The following is a 17,649-nucleotide window of genomic DNA, read 5'->3' on the forward strand; positions in this document are numbered from 1 at the left end:
CAAAACTAGCTACAGTATATTTAGTATAGTACAGTATATTTATACAGTATATTTGCTCAGAGATAATAGGAACTACAGATGCTGGAGAATTTGAGATAACAAAGTGTAGAGCTGGATGAACACAGCAGGCCAAGCAGCACCTTTCTGCTCCTAAGATGCTGTTTGGCCTGCTGTGTTCATCCAGCTCTACACTTTGTTACCACAGTATATTTGCTTCCTTCCTTCAAGACTTTAATATAGATTGTAAATATTTACAGTTCTAGCACTGATCCCTACAGAACACTAGTCACAGGTCAACAACATGGAAAAGAGCCTGTTTCCCCAACTTGGCATTTCCAGCCCAATAGCCAATTCCCTACCCTTGCCAATATATTACCTCTAACACCTTAGACTCAGTTTTTTTTAAAAGTCTTCTAGAAGTCCAAATACAACACATCTACTGATTCCCCTTTATCCACTGCGGTTGGACTTCCTCAAAAAACTCAGCCATCAGCACAGAAAGACTCTTCAGTCCAACCAGTCCACATAATCCCAAAATTAACTAGTCCTGCCTGCCTGTGCTTGGCTCATATCCCTCCAAACACTTATTTATGTACTTATCCAAACATCTGTTAAACTTTGTAACGGTATTTGCATCCATTACTTCCTCTGGAAGTTCATTCCACATACAATTCACTCTGTGCAAAAAATTGCCCCTCATGTCTTTTTAAAATATTTCTCATCTCACCTTAAAAATAAGCCCCCTTGTCCTGAAACCCTCACCCTGTGGAAAAGACACCTGCAACTCACCTTATCTATAGCCCTCATTATTTTATAAACCTCTATAAGGTTGCGCCTCAACCTCCTAAGCTCTAGTGAAGAAGGTCCCAGACTATCCCGCCTCTCATTATAATAAATTGTTTAGACATGTTTCCCTATTGTGAAGCCATGTGCCACTGCTTCATTAGATTTCCACTTTACAAATGTGTTGCTATTGCTTTTTTAGTAATTGATTCTAATATTTTTCCAACAACAGATCTTCAGCTAGGTGGCCTACAGCTTGCTGCCTTTTGCCTCCTTCCCTTTTGAATAGGGATATCAAAATGGCAGTTTTCCAAATCTCCAGTACTTCTCCAGAATCCAAAAGTTTTTGGAAAATTACAACCAATGCATGCATTATCTATGTAGTTACTTCTTTTAGGATCCTTGAATGCAAATAATCAGGGCCAGGGGACTTACCTGCCTCTAGCCCCAATAGTTTGTCTAATGCTACTTCTCTAGTGATGGGAATGGTACTATATTATTCCTCCATATTCTTTCATATCACTGGAATGTTTGAAGTATCTTATGGCCGGAGAGATTATCCCAGCAAACGTTCTCCGAATACCTCCAATAAAATTATGTCTTTTCTTAAGTAAGGGGACCAAAACTGCTCACAGTACTCCAGATGTGGTCTCACTAGCATCTTCTACAGCCACAATAAGACTTCTCAATTCATACTCCAACTCCTTTGAAATAAGGCCAACATTCCATTTGTCTTCCTGGTTACCTCCTGTACAGGGAGCTGTATTTTGTGCACAAGTATCTCCATGACCCTCACTGTTGCAGCTTTTCATAAAGACTGATGCAAAATATCTATTTAATTCTTCTGTCATTTCCTTGTTCCCCAGAACTATGACCCCAGATTCTTCTTCTAAGGACCTATATTCACTTTGGCCTCTCTTCCTTTTTATATATTTAAAGATGTTTTTATTGCCATTTTTTAAAAGATTTATCTAGTTTGCCCTCAGTTGGTTTTGTCTCTTTTTATTATCGTTTAGTCCTCTTTGCCATGTGAATGCCAAGACAAGAATGGAGACAGGTGGATGCTGAGGCAGGTAGTCTGTTCACTGGGACATTGGTAGATTTGAGATTAATGTGAAATCTCCTAAACCATAACAACCTATCCCATCATCACAATCCACTCCTCTGGCTAACCTTAGACCTAATATTTTCCTCATGTAGAAATCATGAGCTCCATAATAATATTGGGAAATCTCAGGGAGGGTCAATCTGTCTAACTAAACAAACAGTAGTTCAAATTAGTGATAATGGGAACTGCAGATGCTGGAGAATCCAAGATAATGAAATGTGAGGCTGGATGAACACAGCAGGCCAAGCAGCATCTCAGGAGCACAAAAGCTGACGTTTCGGGCCTAGACCCTTCATCAGAGAGGGGAATGGGGTGAGGGTTCTGTAATAAATAGGGAGAGAGGGGGAGGCGGACCGAAGATGGAGAGAAAAGAAGATAGGTGGAGACAAGAGTATAGGTGGGGAGGTAGGGAGGGGATAGGTCAGTCCAGGGAAGACGGACAGGTCAAGGAGGTGGGATGAGGTTAGTAGGTAGGAGATGGAGGTGCGGCTTGGGGTGGGAGGAAGGGATGGGTGAGAGGAAGAACAGGTTAGGGAGGCAGAGACAGGTTGGACTGGTTTTGGGATGCAGTGGGTGGAGGGGAAGAGCTGGGCTGGTTGTGTGGTGCAGTGGGGGGAGGGGACGAACTGAGCTGGTTTTGGGATGCGGTGGGGGAAGGGGAGATTTTGAAGCTGGTGAAGTCCACATTGATACCATTGGGAACCCTGCAGCCCAATGGTATCAATGTGGACTTCACCAGCTTCAAAATCTCCCCTTCCCCCACCGCATCCCAAAACCAGCCCCGTTCGTCCCCTCCCCCCACTGCACCACACAACCAGCCCAGCTCTTCCCCTCCACCTACTGCATCCCAAAACCAGTCCAACCTGTCTCTGCCTCCCTAACCTGTTCTTCCTTCCAGAACCCTCAGCCCATCCCCCTCTCTGATGAAGGGTCTAGGCCTGAAACGTCAGCTTTTGTGCTCCTGAGATGCGGCTGGGCCTGCTGTGTTCATCCAGCCTCACATTTCAGTAGTTCAAATTAACTCCCTTCACGATAATTCTACAAACTTTTCATAATTTTCAAAATAAACAAGAGTACTGTGAAATCCACTTCAAAAATATTCTAACTGTTTATAAATACAGCAATGTAAACCATTCCAATGACAGCTATGGTAACAAACCCTGCTGAGTGCCATTAATGAATTTGGAACTCAAACATTATAATGAGATTCCACTGAACAAATGTGTCATCAAAACATCCAGAGCTGAATATTAAAGCCTTTAAAGTCAACCAGAATCTCAGCCACCTGAAAAAGCTTTGAAACAGCTAAACAGTTGGTTGAACTGAATTTTAAGCAAAAGGTAAACGCAGAGAGGACACATGACACTACCAATTCTGAATTACACTGTTACACAATGCAGAATAGCGTTTTTAACAAATGGATAATGTTCTTTAATGCACCTAAAGACTTTCTATGAGCACAATGTTGTACAATTTAAATGACTGCTTACCCTTCCAAACAATATCCTAACATCACTGGAAAGTAATCATGACAGAATGTTAGTGACACATTCTTAACTTACCTGTCAATTATTTCCAGCCTCCAAATCAGGAATCCTCCAAGGTTCACAATACCTCTGAACTGGTGATAATCAAAGCACCTCAGAAAGCCAGCCTTGATTCCATGAAAATTCTCGGTGGTTCTGAAAAGCCTGAATCTGAAATGGAGTTAGCAACATCAATACAGCTGAATACGGGCTCATTCTTATTGCATTACAATTGAAGTTGCAAGCAATGAGTACCCACAGACCAGAATCAGGTTTTATCCACCATTTTTAAAGTTCACCCAACACAAGCCAGCCAGGTGTCTGATGGGGAAATCTAGCCCAAACATCAAGGATGTTTGAATGTAAACATATGCTAAAATCTCACTTATCAAAATATTATTGGGTCTAATGGCCTTTACATGCAAACATATGAAACGTTCCTTTACTGCAGGAGATATCTGAACTGTGACCCTGTACAAGTTAATCAGTTTAGTCATCTAACCAGTGTTGTGGTCGAGATTGAACAGTATAGTGGGAACTTTACTCAATACAAGCTATGCTTTATTTTTGATATAAGCTGTGCAACACTGAACCCGATTGCGCATTACTAAAAAAGAACTTCTCACAATGTTAGGAAATTACAAAGAAAAAACAAAAAATAAGATCCTGGTGTGCATATCAAGGGACTACCAGTGTTGCTTGTGTTTCAACTCTGATGGAATAATCAACACAAAAACATCACTTACCATCTCTGATCACTTTTCAATTCAAACTGCAGAAGGCACAATCAGTATATTCCTAACTTTACATGGATTCAGAAACATGCACTAATCTTGGTCAGAAGTCTAAGTTTTGTACTGCATTGCGAAGATGTCATCTTTTCAAAAGGAAAAGACTGAAAGGAAAAGGACTCTAAAATACAATTTTAGCAAATTCACAACAGGATTAAAAAAACTTAAATACATATCTATTATTAATAACCATTTTAAAAATATATAGCAATGTAATAAACGTCTCATGCACATCTTGGATAACTATTGTGCTATAAACTTCCACAGTGACAGATAATCGACAAAGAAAACTCCAGCTCAGAAGAATTACACATTCTCTGGTCCACCCTCTTTCCCTTCCTTGACACGTGTTTCCACTTCTGGGGACAGGCCACAGACATCCACTACAAACCCAGTGACTGAGACAGTTAACCTGGACTATACATCCTCACACCCTGCTGCCTGTGAAGACTCCATTCCATTCTGCCAGATTTTCCATCTACATCACACCTGTTCTGATGGTGTCACCTTCCACAGGGGGTCCTCAGAAGTGTCCTTTCTCCCCCTCAGCTGAGGATTCCCTGCCACCGTGGTTAACAGGGCCCTTAGACATGTCCAACGCATTTCCTGCACTTTTGCCTTCACTCTTTTAAACTCCTCACATCTGCATCCAAAGATTCACAAGCTGCCCCTTCTGCCACCACCATACACATACTCCCCACACCTCCGTTGTCAGCATTCCGGAGACCATTCCCTCCAGGACACCCTGGTCTACTCCTCCTTCACTCCCAACACCACCTCCTCAACCCATAACACCTTCCCATGCAATCACAGAAGGTGTGGCATCTGTCCATTAACATCCTCCCTCCGCATCGATACACCTTCCAGGTGAAGTAGCAATTTATCTGCACTTCACGCAATCATTGTATTTGCTGCTTATAATATGGTTTCCTTTATACTGGGGAGATGAAACACAGACTGAGTGGCTGCTTCATGGAACCCTATGTTCTCTCTTCCAGTTGCCTGCCAACTTTAACATACCACTGTGGTCCCTGGACAATATTTCCATCTACCACAGCGAGGCGGGAGCCTCCAGTGAGATTCAGCGCAAGGAGAAAACAGAGCACCTCATTTTCCACTTGGGTACCCTGCAGCCTTCAGGACTGAATATCAAGCTCAACAATTTTAGAACCTGAACACCTATATTCTTTACCAAACGCACATACCAGGCTCTGTCAGGACATGGACTGCTTTTATCAGAGCCAATCCATTTTCATCTACTCACCTACTGTCTCTCTGGGCACGTAAGTGTTTACTTCTTTCGCCTCATCCCCTGCCTTTACGGTACATTCCACCTTTTCCTAGTAACTATCAGTTCTAAAGAAGGGTCACTGAATTCAAAACATTCGTCGGAGGTAGTTTCTTTACTCAGAGAGTAGTAAGGGAATGGAACGTTTTGCCTGCAATGGTTGTAGGTTCGCCAACTTTAGGTATATTTAAGTCGTCATTGGATGAGCATAGGGACGTACATGGAATAGTGTAGGTTAGATGGGCTTCAGATCAGTATGACAGGTTGGCACAACGTCGAGGGGCAAAGGGCCTGTACTGTGCTGTAATGGTCTGTGTTCTATGCTCTATGTATTAATTCTGCTTTCTCTCCTCTGAAGCTGCCAGACCTGGTGTGTTTCTCCAGCAATTTCAAAGAACAAAGAAAATTACAGCACAGGAACAGGCCCTTCAGCCCTCCAAGCCTGCGCCGATCCAGATCCTCTGTCTAAACCTGTCATCTATTTTCTAACGGTCTGTATCCCTTTGCTCCCTGCTCATCCATGTACCTGTCCAGATACATCTTAAAAGACACTATCGTGTCTGCGTCTACCACCTCCACTGGCAACACGTTCCAGGCACCCACCACCCTCTGCGTAAAGAACTTTCCACGCATATCTCCCCTGAGCTTTCCTCCTCTCACTTTGAACTCATTACCCCAAATAATTGAGTCCCCCACTCTGGGAAACAGCTTCTTGCTATCCACCTTGTCTATACCCCTCGTGATTTTGTAGACCTCAATCATGTCCCCCCTACTCCGTCTTTCTAATGAAAATAATCCTAATCTACTCAACCTTTCTTCACAGCTAGCACCCTCCATACCAAGCAACATCCTGGTGAACCTCCTTTGCGCCCTCTCCAAAGCATCCACATCCTTTCGGTAATGCGGTGACCAGAACTGTACGCAGTACTCCAAATGTGGCCAAACCAAAGTCTTATACAACTGTAAAATGACCTGCCAACTCTTGTACTCAGTACCCTGTCCGATGAAGGAAAGTATGCCGTATGCCTTCTTGACCACCCTATTGACCTGTGTTGCCACCTTCAGGGAACAATGGGCCTGAACACCCAGCTCTCTCTGTACATCAATTTTTCCCAGGGCTTTTCCATTTACTGTATAGTTTGCTCTTGAATTAGATCTTCTAAAATGCACCACCTCGCATTTGCCTGGATTGAACTCCATCTCCCATTTATCTGCCCAACTCTCCAATCTATCTATATTCTGCTGCATTCTCCGACAGTCCCCTTCACCATCTGCTACTCCACCAATCTTCATGTCATCTGCAACTTGCTAATCAGACCAGCTATACCTTCCCCCAAATCATTTATGTATATCACAAACAACAGTGGTCCCAGCACAGATCCCTATGGAACACCACAAGCAACAGGTCTCCAATTTGAGAAACCCCCTTCCACTACTACTCTCTGTCTCCTATTGCCTAGCCAGTTTTTTAATCCATCTAGCTCGCACACCCTGGACCCATTGCGACTTCACATTCTCCATCAGCCTGCCATGGGGAACCTTATCAAACGCCTTACTGAAGTCCATGTATATGACATCTACAGCCTTTCCCTCATCAATCAACTTTGTCATGTCCTCAAAGAATTCTATTAAGTTGGTAAGACATGACTATCCCTGCACAAAACCATGTTGTCTATCACTGATAAGCCCATTTTCTTCCAAATGGGAATAGATCCTATCCCTCAGTATCTTCTCCAGCAGCTTCCTGGCAACTGACTTCAGGCTCACCGGTCGATAATTACCTGGATTATCCCTGCCACCCTTCCTAAACAAGGGAACAACATTTGCAATTCTCCAGTCCTCTGGGACCTCACCCATGTTTAATTTCATTTTTTTGTTTCAGATTTATAAATTACCTCTACACTGGAAAATGTGTTAATGGCCTTTGTTTTGATGGTAATGAATTTCCTTCACCCCCAGAAGGCTAGGTTACACATTACACTTAGCTGAACTCAAGTGCCTTTAAATTGTACAATTTGAAATAGCAGTCAGATGAGGGACCACCACTGATTCATACATCATCTAGTGATGATCTCAAAGCCTCCGTGTCCTGTCCACAATGTAGAAGCCTCTGGCCTGTAAAAAGCAATGTTCTTGCACTACCAGCTGTAGCCAAACTCCCCCTCAGAGAAATTCCGGACTACCAACTCCAGCGTTGGCTTTTGGGCTACATCTTAAAAGCAAAGATATTGACAAATTGGCATCCCTTAGTTGACTTGCACTTGAATTTTTGCTAATTGAATAATCTCTTAATTTTCTTCAATTTGTGTCTCTCCTTGTATGTAAGTACATGTGTACTGCAAAGGTCCCTGTCTCTACCTCAGTCTGAGATTGTAAAATAAACCCTACTTCTGGTTTAACTTTTAACAGCATTTTTTAAACAATACTTCCAAATTCAAAGAGTCTCCAAACTATTTTTTCATTAATTCACAGGACGAGGGCATCGCTGGCTAGGCTGGCAATTATTGCCCATCCCACTTAAGAGTCAACCACTTTGTTGTGTCTCTGGAGTCACATATAGGCCAGACCAGGTAAGGATGGCAACATTCTTCCAAAAAAGTGCATTAGTGAACCAGATGATGTGTAGGAGACATGCCTCTTTGCCAGAGTTCAGGTCACACTCCAAGTCCTGACTAATGCTTCGAACCCAAGTCCTGACTAGGAGTCCTACCCATCACTGAGCCAATTTCAGTGCTTCCGTACATGTCAGTCAGCATAAAGATCCTTAAAGTAAATTGGTAGGAGGATGTTGAATAGCAGATCTCACATCTGAACGTTATTGCAGAGTAGCTCTGGGTGACCGTCAAGAAAAGGAGCACCTTTCCAATCCTCAGGCTGTTCCCAAAGAGATCTGTAAGTAATTAATTACTTGTAAAACATGGTTATTGTTTGTGAGCAAATGCTGCAACTCATTTGTGTGCAAACAATACCTAACAGTAACTGAACGTGAACAGATTACAGGCACAAGCCTACAATCTGATTAAATCTTTTTCTTTCAGAAACACTGCTAATCATTTTATTCATATGTCATATGGGCAGGTATCAAAACACAAATTTCAGTTCTCCAGTATTGGTTACAGGCACAGCTTGACAAACGTTTTGGAAGCTCAAGATGGTTTCTCAGTATCAGCCTGGCAGTGGCATCACTCTCACCCTGAAGTCAGAACAATGTGGTTGCAGCCAAATTTGCCCCTGAACTATTGACAATGCTTCAGTGATGCTTCACAGTCATAAGTGTGTCTTTCAAGTCTTACAGTCCATCAGGAAGGCATTAATCCAAACCTTTGAATGAAATATGTAACATGCCCCATTCAGTTTACAATTCTCCTCTAGTCTTGCCAATGCTTCTATTTTCAAATCTATTTTCAGACGAATTGTGAAACCAAACTCCTCCCTACCTGTTTTTCTGGATAAAGACAAGAATGCCATAGTTTATGTGCCATAGAAGAGCACAGGACCGAGTTATTCCTCAACCACCACCTCTGACAAACAGATCAGCTAAACGAGGATTTGTGTGGACTATTTCTGTGCTATATCTCCTACATAACTAACCGCGACAATACTGGTGCCTGAAAAACTCTGAGGTGCGATGTAAAGTTAAGTTCCAGCTGGCAACATCATTTAAAAACCCTGAGCAAAACAGGTTCTCCTCACCTCTCCGGACACCACGCAGCGTCACTAACCATCCCTAGCAACACGAACACTTCCGGGGCCTCGCCCCAAAATTGTCTCTGCCCCTCCACCCCTTCAGAACCCAGACGCGCTGACCCTTGCCACGCCCATTTCATTATCCCCGCCCCTTCCGGTGAGCTTTGCCCTTGACCACGCCCTTTCTAGCTCCCGTAAGGCTGACTCCGCCCCACCCATCCCGGAGCGCGCCTATCGGTCCCTTAGCCGTGGCCCTGACCTATTTTAGAAATGAAATCAGTCTGATTCCAAACAAGCCCTCACACTTAACATCTTCGATGTGTTTCCGGAGAGAGTTGCCCCATTCCTCCCCTCTCTAATTACTTCCGAACGCCCTTCCCCATTTCTGAAGAAGGATCCCGACCCAAAACAGAGATAACAAGGTGTGGAGCTGGATGAACACTGCAGACCAAGCAGCATCAGAGGAACAGGAAAGCTTCAGAGGGGTCTGGACCCAAAACGTCAACTTTCCTGCTTCTCTGATGCTGCCTGACCTGATGTGGTCCTCCAGCTCTACACTGTGTTATCTCACACCTAACATGTATTGTCTGAACTAAAATGTCACCGAAAGAACTGCGGATGCTGTAAATCAGAACAAGAGCAAAAGTTGCTGGAAAAACCCAGCAGGTTTGGCAGCATCGGTGAAGAAAGAATCAAGAGTTAACATTTCGGGTCCGGTGACCCTTCCTCACAACTGGAACATTAACTCTGCTTCTTTCCACAGATGCTGCCAGACCTACTGAGTTTTTTTCCAGCAGCTTCTCCTTTTGTTCATAAAATGTAAGCATTTCTTTACACGAATAAAACCTTTAGTTCTATAAAGACCGTGACTTGAAGGAATTTGGTGATTTACATATACTTATTAATCAAGTAAAACTTTCTAACTGATTAAAGACTATTTAGTATATCCTCATCAATGGTGTGACCCTTTGATCTTTTCCTTATAAATTCTGTATCTGATTCTAAATCTCTTTGTGCTCCTAAGATGCTGCTTGGCCTGCTGTGTTCATCCAGCTCCACACTTTCTTACCAGAGATAATGAAAACTGCAGATGCTGGAGAATCCAAGATAACAAAGTGTGGGGCTGGACGAACACATCAAGCAGGTGTTCACCTGCACATCCGCCAATGTAGTATAGTGCATCCACTGTACACGGTGTGGCTTCCTCTACATTGGAGAACCAAGCGGAGGCTTGGGGACCGCTTTGCAGAACACCTCCGCTCAGTTCGCAATAAACAACTGCACCTCCCAGTCGCAAACCATTTTAACACCCCCTCCCATTCTTCAGATGACATGCCCATTACGGGCCTCCTGCAGTGCCACAATGATGCCACCTGTAGGTTGCAGGAACAGCAACTCATATTCCGCTTGAGAGCCCTGCAGCCCAATGGTATCAATGTGGACTTCACCATCTTCAAAATCTCCGCTTCCCCCACTGCATCCCATAACCAGCCCAGTTCGTCCCCTCCCCTCACTGCACCACACAACCAGCCCAGCTCTTCCCCTCCACCCACTGCATCCCAAAACTAGTCCAACCTGTCTCTGCCTCCCTAACCTGCTCTTCTTCTCACCCATCCCTTCCTCCCACCCCAAGCCGCACCTCCATCTCCTACCTACTAACCTCATCCCACCTCCTTGACCTGTCCGTCTTCCCTGGACTGACCTATCCCCTCCCTACCTCCCCACCTATACTCTCTCCACCTATCTTCTTTTCTCTCCATCTTCGGTCCGCCTCCCCGTCTCTCCCTATTTATTCCAGAACCCTCTCCTCATCCCCCTCTCTGATGAAGGGTCTAGGCCTGAAACGTCAGCTTTTGTGCTCCTGAGATGCTGCTTGGCCTGCTGTGTTCATCCAGCCTCACATTTTATTATCTAGTTTGTTATCCCCTTTTACCAATCCCTCCAGCCCCTGGATGGACTATGTATGTGCTAGCAACAGTTAGTAGGTAGCTGGTGGATGGTTTGTGACTTTAGCCTAGGCAGGATTTCTGAGAAAAGGTTAAAATTGTCTCAATTAGCGTCTGGAAACACCTCAGTTCAAAGCAAAATCGAATTATCGCCAGAATCTAACAGGTAACTCGTTTGTTACCTTTCAGGTATTTTCCAAATTGGAAGCACGTGCCAGAGTTAAGTTTCATCTGGCAGAATGGAAACTACGTTGATTCAACGGGTGCGATGAAGTTCGTCTTTAATTTTGACTAAATGTACAGTTGTATATTATTTCCCCCGAGGCATCATCTCCGATGAAGGGTCTAGGCCCAAAACGACAGCTTTTGTGCTCCTGAGATGGGTGCTGCCTGCTGTGTTCATCCAGCTTCACACCTTGTTATCTCAGATTCTCCAGCATCTGCAGTTCCTACTGTCTCTCAACTCCACACCATAGTTTGCTTTTAATTCACTTTTGAGACATAGGAATCGCTGGCTGGGCCAATATTTATTCCCCATCTCTAGTTTCCCTTCAGAAGTTGGGCATAAGCTGCCTTATTGAACCGCTGCAGCCCACTTGGCGTAGGTAGTCCACCATGTCCTTAGGGAAGGAATTCCAGGATTTTGACCAATGACAGTGATATGCTTTCAGGTCAGGATAGTGAGTGGGGTGGAGGGGAGCTTGAAATTTGTGGTGTTCCCATGTACCTGCTGCCCTTGTCCTCTCGATCGAAGTGGGTATGAGTTTGGAAGGTCTATGGACCTTTGGTGAATTTCCACAATGCATCTTGTAGATAGTTTACACTGCTGCTACTGTGTGTCAGAAGTGGAGGGAAACAGAACATTACAGCACAGTACAGGTCCTTCAGCCCTCGGTGTTGTGCCGACCTGTCATACCGATCTCAAGCCCATCTAACCTACACTATTCCATGTACGTCCATATGCTTGTCCAACGACGACTCAAATGTACCTAAAGTTGGCGAATCTACTACCATTGCAGGCAAGACATTCCATTCCCTTACTACTCTCTGAGTAAAGAAACCACCTCTGACATCTGTCCTATATCTTTCACTTCTCAATTTAAAGCTATGCCCCCTTGTCCTCGCCGTCACCATCCTAGGAAAAAGGTTCTCTCTATCCACCCTATCCAACCCTCTGATTATTTTATATTTTTCAATTAAGTCACCTCTCAACCGTCTTCTCTCTAACGAAAACAGCCTCAAGTCCCTCAGCCTTTCCTTGTAAGACCTTCCCTCCATACCAGGCAACATCCTAGTAAATCTCCTCTGCACCCTTTCCAAAGCTTCCACATCCTTCTTATAATGCGGTGACCAGAACTGTATGCAATACTCCAAGTGCGGCCGCACCAGAGTTTTGTACAGCTTCATCATAACCTCTTGGTTCCGGAACCCGATCCCTCTATTAATGAAAGCTAAAACACTGTATGCCTTCTTAACAGACCTGTCAACCTGAGTGGCAACTTTCAAGGATCTGTGTACATGGACACCGAGACCTCTCTGCACATCTACACGACCAAGAATCTTACCATTAGCTCAGTACTTTGCCTTCCGGTTACTCCTACCAAAGAGCATGACCTCACACTTGTTCTGCATTAAACTCCATTTGCCACCTCTCAGCCCAGCTCTGCAGCTTATCTATGTCTCTCTGCAACCTACAGCATCCTTCGTCACTATCCACAACTCCACCGACCTTAGTGTCGTCTGCAAATTTACTAACCCATCCTTCTACACCCTCATCCAGGTCATTTATGAAAATGACAAACAGCAGTGGACCCAATACCGACCCTTGCGGTACACCACTAGTAGCTGGTCTCCAGGATAAACATTTCCCATCAACTACCACCTTCTGTCTTCTTTCAGCAAGCTAATTTCCGATCCAAACTGCTATATCTCCCACGATCCCATTCCTCCGCATTTTGTGCAATAGCCTACTGTGGAGAACCTTATCGAACGCCTTGCTGAAATCCACATACACCACATCAACCAATTTACTCTCATCTACCTGTTTGGCCACCTTCTCAAAGAACTCAATAAGGTTTGTGAGGCACGACCCTCCCTTCACAAAACCGTGCTGACATCCCGAATCAATTTATTCTTTTCTAGATGATGATAAATCCTATCCCTTATAATCTTTTCCAACACTTTACCAACAACTGAGGTAAGGCTCACTGGTCTATACTTACCAGGGTTGTCTCTACTCCCCTTCTTGAACAGGGGAACCACATTTGCTATCCTCCAGTCATCTGACACTATTCCTGTAGACAATGACGAGTTAAAGATCAATGCCAAAGGCTCGGCAATCTCCTCCCTGGCTTCCCAGAGGATCCTAGGATAAATCCCATTCAGCCCAGGGGATTTATCTATCTTCACACTCTGTAGGATTTCTAATACCTCTTCCTTGTGAACCTCAATCCCACCTAGTCTAGTAGCCTGTATCTCAGTATTCTCCTCGACAACATTGTCGTTTGGTAGAGTGAATACTGTTGAAAAGTATTCATTTCGTGCTTCCCCTATCTCCTCTGACTCCACACACAACTTACCACTACTATCCTTGATTGGCCCTTATCTTACTTTCGTAATTCTTTTATTCCTTAAATACCTGTAGAAAGCCTTAGGGTTTACCCTGATCCTATCCGTCAACAACTTCTCATGTCTCCTCCTGGCTCTTCTGAGCTCTCTCTTTAGGTCTTTCCTGGCTACCTCGTAGCCCTCAAGCGCCCTAACTGAGCCTTCACATCTCATCCTAACATAAACCTTCTTCCTTGTTCCTTCTTCCTTTGCCCCTTGTTGGCCTATCTACATACTGTGTCAGGAAGCCCTCCTGCACACACTGGACAAAAACTGACCCATCTATAGTACTCGAACTATAGTGTTCACAGTCAATATTTGGAAAGTTGGAGTCCCCCACGACAACTACCCTGTCTCTCTCACTCCTATCGAGAATCATCTTTGCTATCCTTAAGGATGGATGCTTCTGGATGTACAATCAAGCAGGCTGCTTTGTTCTGTATTATATCAGGTTTCTTGAGTATTGTTGGGGCTGCACCATCCAGGTGAGTGGGGGTTATTGCGTCGGACTCCTGACTTTTTCCTTGTAGACATTTGGCTTTGGGGAATCAGGAGATGAGTTACTCATTACAATACTCTTAGTCTTTGATCTGCTCTTGTAGTCACTGTTTATGTGGTGAGTTCAGTTGGCGCTGTGTTAATGGTAATCTCCAGGGTGTTGATAGTGGTGTCTTCAGAGATGGTAACACTACTGAATGACAAGATTGTTGTTAGATTTTCCCTTTAATGAAGTTAGTCATTGCCTGGAATTTGTGTGACACAATGTTACTTGTCATATGTCATCCCTAACCACAAATTGTCCAGATATTATTGCATTTGAATATGGATTGCTTTAATATCTGAGGAGTTGGCATTGGTGGTGATCATCAGAAAACTTCCCTATTTCAGATCTTGTGATGAGGGGAACATTGTTACTGAAGCAGCTGGAGATATTTGTGTAAAAGATATGACCCTGAGGAACTCCTGCAGCGATATCCTGGAGTTCAGATAGCGACTGACCTCCTACAACCACAATCAGTTTCCTTGTTAGAACACAGAAACACTTCCATTTAGCTCCTTATATACACACTGACCGTCTGCAAGTGCAACACTGTTTGTTTGTCTTACCCACATTCTTTTACCCTCAAATAGTTTCTCTTCAGATAATTATTCAATCCAACTTTGAAAGCTTCAATTTGCCCACACCGCACATTCATTAGTGCATTCGAGACCCTATTCACCTGTGGTGTATGAATGATTTTTCTAATTTAAAAATGGAAGTTTTTGGAGAGATGCAGCAGGTGTCTGGATTGTACAGATTCAGCATTGATGCCAATTACTTCTTCGGATCATGTTATTTCTCGTGACATTGTTGATTCTTTTGATTTAAAATTTAAATTGTTCTCTGAGTCTCAATCCTTTGCCAATGGGAACCATATCTCCCTCTCCATTCTGGCCTGACCCCTCACTTTCAATGTGATCACTCAAATCTTGCAACAACTTCCCCAAGAAGAACATCCTCAGTTCCTCTGATTTAACCATGTTAGACTCTCATCCCTGGAAGCATTCTCTTAAATCTTTCCTGCACTGTCTATTGCCTTTTTGTATCTAAAATTGGGCAAAGTACTCCAGGCTAGACTGAACCAGCTTCACAGTAAGATTGACCATAATCTCCTTGCTGTTTTACCCTGTGACATTATTTACAAAGGCAGGATCATGTGCACTTTATCCACATACCCAACCTGTCATGTTGTTTTTGATTTGTGCATGTAGACAGCTGTTCCCGCGCAACCAGGCATAGTTAGTAAGTTTGCAGATGGCACCAAATTGGAGGTGTAGTGGACAGTCAAGGAGGTTACCGCAGAGAACAACGGGACCTAGGTCATATGGTCCAATGGACCAGGAGTGGCAGATGGAGTTTAATTTAGATAATTTTGAGGTGCTGCATTTTGGTGAGGCAGATCAGGGCAGGATGTATACATTTAATGGTAAGGTCCTGGGGAGTGGTGCCAATAAAAAGACTTTAGGGTGAAGGTTCACCTTTCCTTGAAAGCAGAGTTGTAGCTAAGCAGGACAGTGAAGAGGACACTTGGTAAGCTTGCCTTTACTCATCAGTGCATTCAGTATAGGAGGTGATGGGAGGTTATGTTGCGGCTATACAAAACCACGGTTAGGCCACTTTTGGAATACTGTGTTCAATTCTGGTCTCCCAGCTTGGGAGAAATGTTATGAAACTTGAAAGGGTTCATAAAAGATTTACAAAGATGTTGCCAGGGTTGGAGAGTTTGAGCCATAGTGAGAGGCTAAATAGACTGGGGCTATTTTCCTACAGCATCAGAGGCTGAGACGTGACTTTAGAGAAGTTTATAAAATTATGAGGGTAACGGATAGGATGAATAGATAAGATCTTTTCCCAGGGTAGGGGATTCCAAAAGTAGAGGGCACCGGTTTAAGGGGAGATTGGAAAAATTTAAAAGAGATCTAAGGGGCAACTTTTTCACACAGAGCGTGGTGTGTGTATGGAATGAGCTGCCAGAGGAAGTGATGGAGGCTGGTACAATTACAACATTTAAAAGGCATCTGGATGGGTATATGAATAGGAAGGGTTCAGAGAAATAGGGGCCAATGCTGACAAACGGGACTAGATTCAGATATCTGGTCAGCATGGACGGGTCGTTTCCATGCTGCACAACTCTATGACCCCTTATTGTATTGTTTATTTTTTATTGCCTATTCTCGTTCTATTTCTACCAAGTGAACTGTATACTTCTCTGCTTTAAATTTCATCTGCTGTACATCCAGCAATTCGGCCAGCTTGTATATGTTCTCCTGCTCTATTCTCCTCACAGTTCACAATAGTCCCTAGTTTTGTCATTTTGGAGATTGTGCCATAATATGGATCAGGAAAAAACAGTCATGCTAACACCAACCCGTCAGAAATCCCAGTCTGAACAACATGCATTCACCACTGATAATGGGAACTGCAGATCCTGGAGAATCCAAGATAACAAAGTGTGGAGCTGGATGAACACAGCAGGTCAAGCAGCATCTCAGGAGCGCAAAAGCTGACACTTTGGGCCTCGACGCTTCATCAGAGAGCTGTCAATGCCAGAGTTTAAAAACCAGGTGGGAAAACACACCGGCGCTTCATCAGAGACTGCACTGTTACCAAGCATGGTAACGAAACGTCTGTGATACTTTTTTTTTATTTATTCATTCACGGGATGAGGGCATCACTGGCCAGGCAACATTTATTGCCCATCCCTAATTGCCCAGAGGGTAGTTAAGAGTCAACTGCATTTGCTGTGGGTGTGGAGTCACATGCAGCCAAACCAGGTAAGGAAGGCAGTTTTCTTCCCTGAAGGGCATTAGTGAACCAGATGGGTTTTTCCCAACAATCGACAATGGATTCATGCTCAGCTTTAGACTTTTAATTCCAGATATTTATTGAATTCAAATTCCACCATTTGCCGTGGTGGGATTCGAACCCAGGTCCTCAGAATGTTCCCTGGGTCTCTGGACAGCACAGCAATAATACCATTAGACCATTGCCTCCCCGTAATTATGTTTTAATAACCATCCTCTCAACCTCCCCTGTCATCTTCAATGTCTTATGCATGTATATGCCCAAGTTCCTTTGATCCTGCACCCTTCTTAGAGTTGTAATCTTTCTATTGTCACTCCATGTTCTTCCTTCCAAAACTTATCACATCAGACATTTTCATGTTGAATTTCACCTGCCACCTATCCATCCATTCTCCAAACTTACATCTCTTTGCAGTTGCTACAGTGTCCTCCTCACAGTTTACAATTTTTCCAAGTTTTATATTATCTGCAGATTTTGAAGTTGTGCCCTGTACACCATGTTTAGATCATGAATGGAATGTCATTACAAATGAAAAGCATCCCATAACCATTATTTTCTAATCCTGTA

The 17,649-nt window shown here is 43.7% G+C and overlaps 1 protein-coding gene across 4 annotated transcripts in view; it reads right to left on the reverse strand.

Annotated features, from left to right (window-relative positions):
- LOC125463492 (fas-binding factor 1 homolog) overlaps positions 1-9,293 on the reverse strand; it is a 100,506-nt gene extending 91,213 nt beyond the window's left edge. For 2 of the 4 annotated variants that reach the window (XM_048554790.2, XM_059653827.1), the window contains exons 1-3: positions 9,190-9,223; positions 8,303-8,386; positions 3,454-3,588 (exon numbers count right to left, since the gene is read on the reverse strand). The gene's annotated coding sequence lies outside the window, so the exon portion shown is untranslated. Of the gene's footprint in view, positions 1-3,453; positions 4,168-8,302; positions 8,387-9,189 lie in introns of those variants that run through there. The other 2 variants (XM_048554788.2, XM_059653828.1) reach the window with 2 other exon arrangements.
- Between the last annotated feature and the right edge of the window lie 8,356 nt (positions 9,294-17,649).

Source organism: Stegostoma tigrinum, chromosome 22 (assembly GCF_030684315.1).
Source record: "Stegostoma tigrinum isolate sSteTig4 chromosome 22, sSteTig4.hap1, whole genome shotgun sequence".
In the NCBI taxonomy this organism is placed as follows: Eukaryota; Metazoa; Chordata; class Chondrichthyes; order Orectolobiformes; family Stegostomatidae; genus Stegostoma; species Stegostoma tigrinum.